Source organism: Notothenia rossii (assembly GCF_949606895.1).
Source record: "Notothenia rossii genome assembly, chromosome: 3".
Lineage (NCBI taxonomy): Eukaryota > Metazoa > Chordata > Actinopteri > Perciformes > Nototheniidae > Notothenia > Notothenia rossii.
Window position 1 is genome coordinate 38,474,161 of NC_136901.1, and position 7,995 is coordinate 38,482,155.

Here is a 7,995-nt window from a genome sequence, read left to right on the forward strand (position 1 = left end):
CATTTAGACGAAACCGATTTCGATTTCAAAAAAGTCTTCCATCCACACGGAATCGGCTCAAGAAATGTGTCCGTCCAAACGAAACCGCTGGAAACGCTGTAGTACATATGTCGGGCCTGTAAGTGGCGCCAACACCAAAAGCAGCGAATAAGACCCCCCCGAGCATGGGCATGAGGCATAAACAAACAGCTGTAGATTTTGAACTAAAATCTGTATCATGGTCAGTAGCGTCTGGACCAACGCAACCCTGTGTGATCTGCCATTGTTGTTGTTGTTGTTGTTGTTGGCGAAACGCATCAGCAATGACGCGGGGGTGAGCAGGAGAGGTTGGGAGAGGCGGGGCTATGGCGTCATCGATTCAGGAACAGATCGTATAGGGCGTACACACGCGTCCTCAGACCCACTTTGGGGGCCGGTTTCAACGTTTATCGGTTTCGGGCTCCGAAGCTCGGTTTCGGCTTCGTGTGGACGAACCGTCTATACCAGGGGTGGGGAACCTCCGGCCTCCGGGCCGTATACGGCCCGCGAGACCATTTGGTACGGCCCTCGAGGTAATTTATAAACACACGCAAAAAAGAAAACAATTCAAGAAATCTAGACCGCAAAATAATTAAACAAGCGAGTGCCTGTTTTTCCTGGCCAAGGTCAGGGTCCTTGAACACAACACGAGCCTAACGTGTCATCACGTGGTATATGTCTCGTCTGACAGGGGTGTAGTTCTAACGGAGAGCACCAGAACGCGGCTCCGGGCCGGGACTTCACAAATTGCAGTACCGATAAGGAGCTGTACACATGCCGCAGTTTCTGCGTGGCTGTGTCTTTAGTTGAAAGCCCAGTGGCGATCTGTTCATCTGTCATACTGATCATAGAGTCAATAACGTTGTTGTTATTAGCATCTGGTTAGCTAGCTATGCTAACGAATATAAGAAGCTTTTTCTCCAACCAGTGAGGTAAAGGCACATCTTTATATGATCATTATAGTTATAGAAAAATAAGAGAATAAAGTAAACAGGTATACAATACTAATATGACAGTAAAAAAAAGTTGTTATTAATAAACAAGAATACAGTTTAAAAGGGAAGTGATTTGTAAAATATCCATAAAGAAAAAAATCTGCTTACAGTTCTGTTTCATATGGGTGTTGAGAGATGTATCCATAGATCTCTTCATGTTGCTCTCAAAGTGCACCAGATTGATGCTTTTAACTTCAACATTTAAAAAATCTTCCTGGTGGTGCATGCCCCCAAACCCCACTAGATGAGGTTAGACCCCACCCCCCCAAATCATGTCCACATGGATAGAATGAAAGAAAGGCGAAATGAATGGGCTGTGATTTTTGTTTTTTAAGCAAACGTTGAGTTCAATAATTTGTACGGCCCTCGAAGGATGTTGTAAAAATTGAAATGGCCCTTGAGAGGAAAAAGGTTCCCCACCCCTGGTCTATGCGATAGAGAACTTTAGCGGATACAACTGAAATCGTCTCCGTGTGGACGGGGCCTTAGATTATGCTGACTGGGAGGTCAACATTGTGAATAACTTGAATTCGCTCCGTGGGATCCAAATATGTGTTTCCAAGAGGAGGAAAATAGAGCACGCCAATTTCTGAGGGGATGAAAGAACGAAGACAGGAAAATGCAGTAGGGCCTGGCTCATTTCGTGGCATCTGCAGGCAGTGGCAAGTACTTCCGGCATCTGCCACAGAGGCCGCTACTCCGTGGTATCTGTGGCAAGTATATGCCACAGATGTGGTATCTGTGGCAAGTATATGCCACAGCCACAACTTGCCGTGGCAAGTAAATGCCACAACCATGCCAGTATATGCCACAACTTATATATGCCACAACTTGCCGTGACAAGTATATGCCACAACTTGCCGTGTCAAGTAAATGCCACAAGTTAAGAGTTAAGAGAAGGTTTACGGTAGCTGCCACCCGCCTTCCGTGGCAAATGCTGATATTTAAACCCGTATTTATCGCGTAAAATGTCGCTGTTTTGGCATGACTTTATCGGACTGATCTGTACACAAGACTGATGATCTGTTACTGATGGTCCGATCATATTTTTTTAAAAGATTAAACATATGTTCAGATTTTACTTGGAGAACGTGGTTTGTTAAAATAAATAAACGTGCTATTTTTATGATAATACTCAAGATATATTATTAGTAAGTTGACATAAAGATCTAACATTGTTGACCAGAGGTGGGAAATAGGCTAACTTGTATACTCAAGTACTGTACTTGTGATTTAGAAATAGCCTAGTTGTACTTTAGTTGAGTATGTAAATGGTATGTTACGTAGTAGGCTACTTACCCCACTACAACTCAGAGGTAAATTGTGTAATTGTAGCCTACTCCCCTACATTTATTTAATACGCTACCTTTAGTTACTTACTACAGATTCTGATTAATGATGATACATATAATCAAGTCTTAAATCAGACTTTATAGTTACTCCTGGAGTAAATTCACAAGATACCCTACTACAGTATACAAAGTCATTAAAACTAGCTGCACCTTTACCAGCTTTGAGAACACTTTCATGATCAATCATTATAATGAAAACATGTAATATGCACTTTAAGTATATTGTTATGCTAATCATTTTGCGCTTTTACTTGAGTAACATTTTAATGCATGACTTTTACTTGTAACAGAGTATTCCAACATTTAGGTTGGCTACTTCTACTTTTACTTCACACTAGAACCACAAGGGGTCGCTGTATAGCCTACCTAAAACCACCAACGTGTCAAATGAACGAATGCATTGATTTTCAAGGTACAATGTTATTTTATTTATCATACTAGAACACAATGAGTGTTGCCACTACATTGCCGTGGCATGTGCCTTGGCATTTGTGGCATCTCCCACAGAGGCCACTACTCTGTGGCATCTGTGGCAAGTATATGCCACAGCCACAACTTGCCGTGGCAAGTAGGCTATATGCCACAACTTGCCGTGGCAAGTATATGCCACAACTTGCCGTGGCAAGTAAATGCCACAGATGCCACAACTTGCCGTGGCAAGCATATGCCACAACTTGCCGTGGCAAGTATATGCCACAACTTGCCGTGGCAAGTAAATGCCACAGATGCCACAACTTGCCGTGGCAAGCATATGCCACAACTTGCCGTGGCAAGCATATGCCACAACTTGCCGTGGCATTTGCGCATGCTGAACGGGAGTTGCCACAAGATGCCAGAGTTAAGAGAAGTTTTACGGTAGCTGCCACTCGCCTTCCGTAGCAAATACTGATATTTAAACTCGTATTTATCGTGTACAATGTCGCTGTTTAGGCATGACTTTATCGGACTGATCTGTACACAGGACTGATGTGCGATCTCTATTTTTCAAAAAGATAATAAATTATCATTTATATTCAATTTTACTTGGAATAGCCTACGTGGTTTGCTAAAATAAACAAACGTGCTATATCTATGATAGTATGCTAAACATAGGCCTATATTGTAATAAAAAAAGAAATATTGGCAAGTGAGCGTTGCAACGCAAGCCCTTGGCAATTGTCGCTTCTTGAGGGAAGTTTCCACTGCTTGCTACGATAACCAGGTGTATTGTTACTAGTAAAGACAAATAATTAAAAATAAATATCTGTATTGACACAGCAACGTGTACAATGGTGTTATTAGACTTGGCTACAGACTTAGGGCAGCTGTAACTGATTGCAGTTGCCACTGCTAGTGAGATGCTAAGATTTATATTTTATAAATGAGGCAAAGGACAGTTATATTTGATTGTACACATGTATAAATGTGTTATTTTAAATCCAGGCATATGTACTTAATTTGTATTATTTTCGTTGTTAATAAACAGATTAATGTCATTGTATCTGTTTTGTTGTTTAATATTTTAATTCTGGTTGAACATTTTTATTTAAATGCTTCAGATTATTCTTATTAGATATTGATATCGGTGAATCCAAACAAACCATGTTATTCCGTTAAGACAATCATGACAGTATATTAAAAATCAAGACACAATGCATGCTTTTTTATCCATCCTTTTATTGCGTTTTGAAAGTGGTGAACAATTAACATGAAGAATGTTCTCTTAAGCATGATACTCCAAGCAATCCTCATTTAACCGTATAAAGTTGATTTAATATGTTGAGGAAAGAGGGTTACAATGTAATATAATTACACCCTTGTTAAAACTTTTTGTGTGCATCAGTAAAAAGGTTATATGTCATGCATGCAAATATCAAATCATTGTGTTGCTAATTAACATAAACAGATTTTGATATGATACGTTGTATTTAATTTATTTATCTAAAATGTTGAAATCTTTGCGTTACAGCAAATAATAATAATAAAAAGAAACAGGAAATAATTTACGCATTATTAGTAGATATTTATCTACAGAGTATCTAAAGAATAAACAATATAGCCTACTGAATATGTAAGAATACACTACAATAAATCATCTCACTAAAACCAATAGAAACATATATTTGTCTTTCTTAACCCTTTCATCCATGAATTATGAAAGCCTCACTCAGGATTTTTTTACCAATTGTTTTTATTGCTCTTGGGGCATGAAAAACAAGATTTTAACTTTAGTTTATTTTTATCTATTTTTTTCAAATTTAGAACATTTAAAAATACATTTTAAAAAATAATTTTAAGGATGATGTTTTCCTTATTAATAAGTCACAAATCACAAACTCAGTAAATGAACACTGACATAACAAAAACAGAGAAAATGACCACTAGTTGTTATAAATTAATACAGTAACAATAGGAAATTACAGTCTTTTCAAGTGAATGTATATATTTATATATAAAACAAACAATAGAAGCACACTTACTGTCAAGTAGCCTATACCAACATTAACATAAGATAATCCTTATGTGTATTATGTATGATGGAAATCCATCAAGGGTGAAAGGTTATATCATGTGCACAGCTATTGCTTATGGCAATGAAAATCGTATTGGTCCCGCCATGCGTTTTAGAAGGGGGATGATTTTAACCGTTTTTATTTCAGGGGGGATGCCATCCCCCCTCAACTCGAGTACCGACTATTATCATAAAAATAGCACGTTTATTTATTTTAACAAACCACGTTCTCCAAGTAAAATCTATAGAACATATGTTTAATCTTTTTGAAAAATATGATCGGACCATCAGTAACAGATCATCAGTCTTGTGTACAGATCAGTCCGATAAAGTCATGCTAAAACAGCGACATTTTACGCGATAAATACGGGTTTAAATATCAGCATTTGCCACGGAAGGGGAGTGGCAGCTACCGTAAACCTTCTCTTAACTCTTAACTTGTGGCATTTACTTGCCACGGCAAGTTGTGGCATATATAAGTTGTGGCATATACTTGCCACGGCAAGTTGTGGCATGGTTGTGGCATTTACTTGCCACGGCAAGTTGTGGCTGTGGCATATACTTGCCACAGATACCACATCTGTGGCATATACTTGCCACAGATACCACGGAGTAGCGGCCTCTGTGGCAGATGCCGGAAGTACTTGCCACTGCCCGCAGATGCCACGAAATGCGCTTGCTGTCTCTCGGAAAATGTGCGATGACTTTTAAACGACTATATCTCATCCTTTGCTGCTTTTGATCAGACTACAAAAAGCACAGACTGAGAAGAAAAGCTAAAAAAAACTAAAAAGGTCAATATGGTGCCAGAGTTTGGAGAACAAACTTTATAGAGAAATGTGTGGAGTGTGATCAGAGGCAATGAAACTGTCCCGTGTTGAAGAGTGAAGATGAGGCTGCGATATTTCTTTGAGACTCAAAGAAAAGGGAAAATGACAGGGAGATGACGGTGGAGGAATTTGTTCGGCTGCGCAGCTGGAATAACCTTTCAGAGGTGGTTACAGTATTTTAATCGCAATTACGATTATGGCTTGCAACGATTACGAAAACAGCGTAATCGAAATAAAACGATTATTTTTTTATTGGTTTTTCAGTTTAATTATATTTAAAGTTCAGGGTTCACATTTTCTTTCTCCAATAAATGTATGTTTTCAAAGTCAATGGATAATCGTTTTTAATAATCGTTATTGACCCAAATAATCGAGATTAGGATTTTTGCCATAATCGAGCAGCCCTAGTGTATGATACAATGTATGATATTAAAATGGACTTTTAAAACTTGCTTGATGAGCGACAGAAGCAAATAAGTGAATGCACTTCAAAAAATCCAAGTTTCAGCTGGAATTGAAGCACCGAAAAATATGACATTTGAAGTGGAAAGAGTAGTGGAATACTACACTAAACTAAAACACTGTGAACATTTACTACAGTTACATTTAATAAGGTCTTTAGGCTAAAAAAACAAGATGCATTCAATGTAAAGAGTAAACATTGGCCAAACTTTGATGCTCACAATAAGCATTTTTGTCAGAGAAAATATTATTTTAAAAACCTGTTTACAACCTTTATAACACCATATCCAAACTGAATATTGTTTGGGTGTTTTAATTACAGATCTAGGTTAAAATAAATTCAGATTTTATTTTTAAATCTATAATTTTTGTTATTCTTTTGAAGCTTTCTGCCGTTTTAGTTTGACCCACTAAGCAGCACAAAAGTAACCTTTTTAAGATAATGCTATATTTTAAACTGCTGTGTGTTTGATGATGTATTCATTGCCTCTGCAGCCCCGGCCTCTGTATCCATATTCATGCTGCTTGTTTCAACTCTAAAACATTTAGCGCACAAACACACACACACACAATCACAACGGCCGGGAGCAACAACTGCCAAATCCAAGAAGCTCCATCGTTTTTGGCTAATCCATTTACCGTCTTTCCTCCCCTCAATCCCTCTCTCCTCCGACGGGGTGAGGATGCCCTTTCCAAGACAAGACCCAAGACCCTAAACACAGAGTGTCAGTGTGCAACAGGGAGCACACCGCGACACAAATGCATTGAAACGCACAATGAGAGACAATTGCTATGGTCTCACTTTTGTTTTGTCACACTTCAGTCCAAGAAATGGTCACGGAAAAATAGGTGCAAGAGACACAGGAAGCGAGGCGGCAAAAACAAAAAAAGTCACGTCTCTACCGAAAGACGACAGACTTTAAGTATTTTAAGTTGGAGTATTGAATGTAAATATTGATTAAAGACTTCTTGATTCATACTCAGGAAGTAACAAGTATCATGTAACACCATCTACTGCAGGGCTATTCAATTAGTTTGGAATGGGGGCCGGTTGATGAAAATGATCCAAAGCAAGGGGCCGGGAAGAAAATGGCTTGAAATATGAGCAATCATATTAAGAGCTTCAGACACAGTAAATACTACAGCAGGTCACCCTTGAAAAAGAGTTCAATGATCTCAATGGGATTCACCTGCATAAATAAAGGTATGAAATGAAATACTACAACAGCATAGTGGAGTGCATATATTTTGTTTAATTAAATCAAACATAGCCCCAAGGCCTTTATAAATGGCAAGTTCAGAACTCAGTACATGTGAAGCTAATATAACCAACATCATTAGATTTAGATTAAATGATCGAATAATTCACACAAAATAGCAATTTAGGGCCATACACAAACAACAGTGCATATTATGGTATAATAACAATAAAGACAAGTGAGCCATACCACATCAATTGCTTAATTAAAAGCAAAAACAATTATCAAAAGACTTGTATTAATTACCAAACCACAACATACAGCCTTTTAAAACTCAAACCTTTTTTGATTAACATAGTGATAACTGACATACAGTATGCAACCAACTTGGCAGATATATGCCATCTAATGAGAGAAATTGCATTTTTTTCGATTTAGCAAGAGCAGGGAAGTCGGGAGTATACGTTGTCATGGCAATACGCATACAGTGATGCAGATGCTGGTCAGTGAGGGATGCTCGATTGTTAGTTTTTATGGCATTCATGTGTGAGAATGCCGATTCGCACGTGTAAGTCGAGCCAAAAAGTGCAAGACCCCTTGAATGAGGGAATTTCTCGTGGCTGACTTCATGAGTCCAGAACTTTTCAG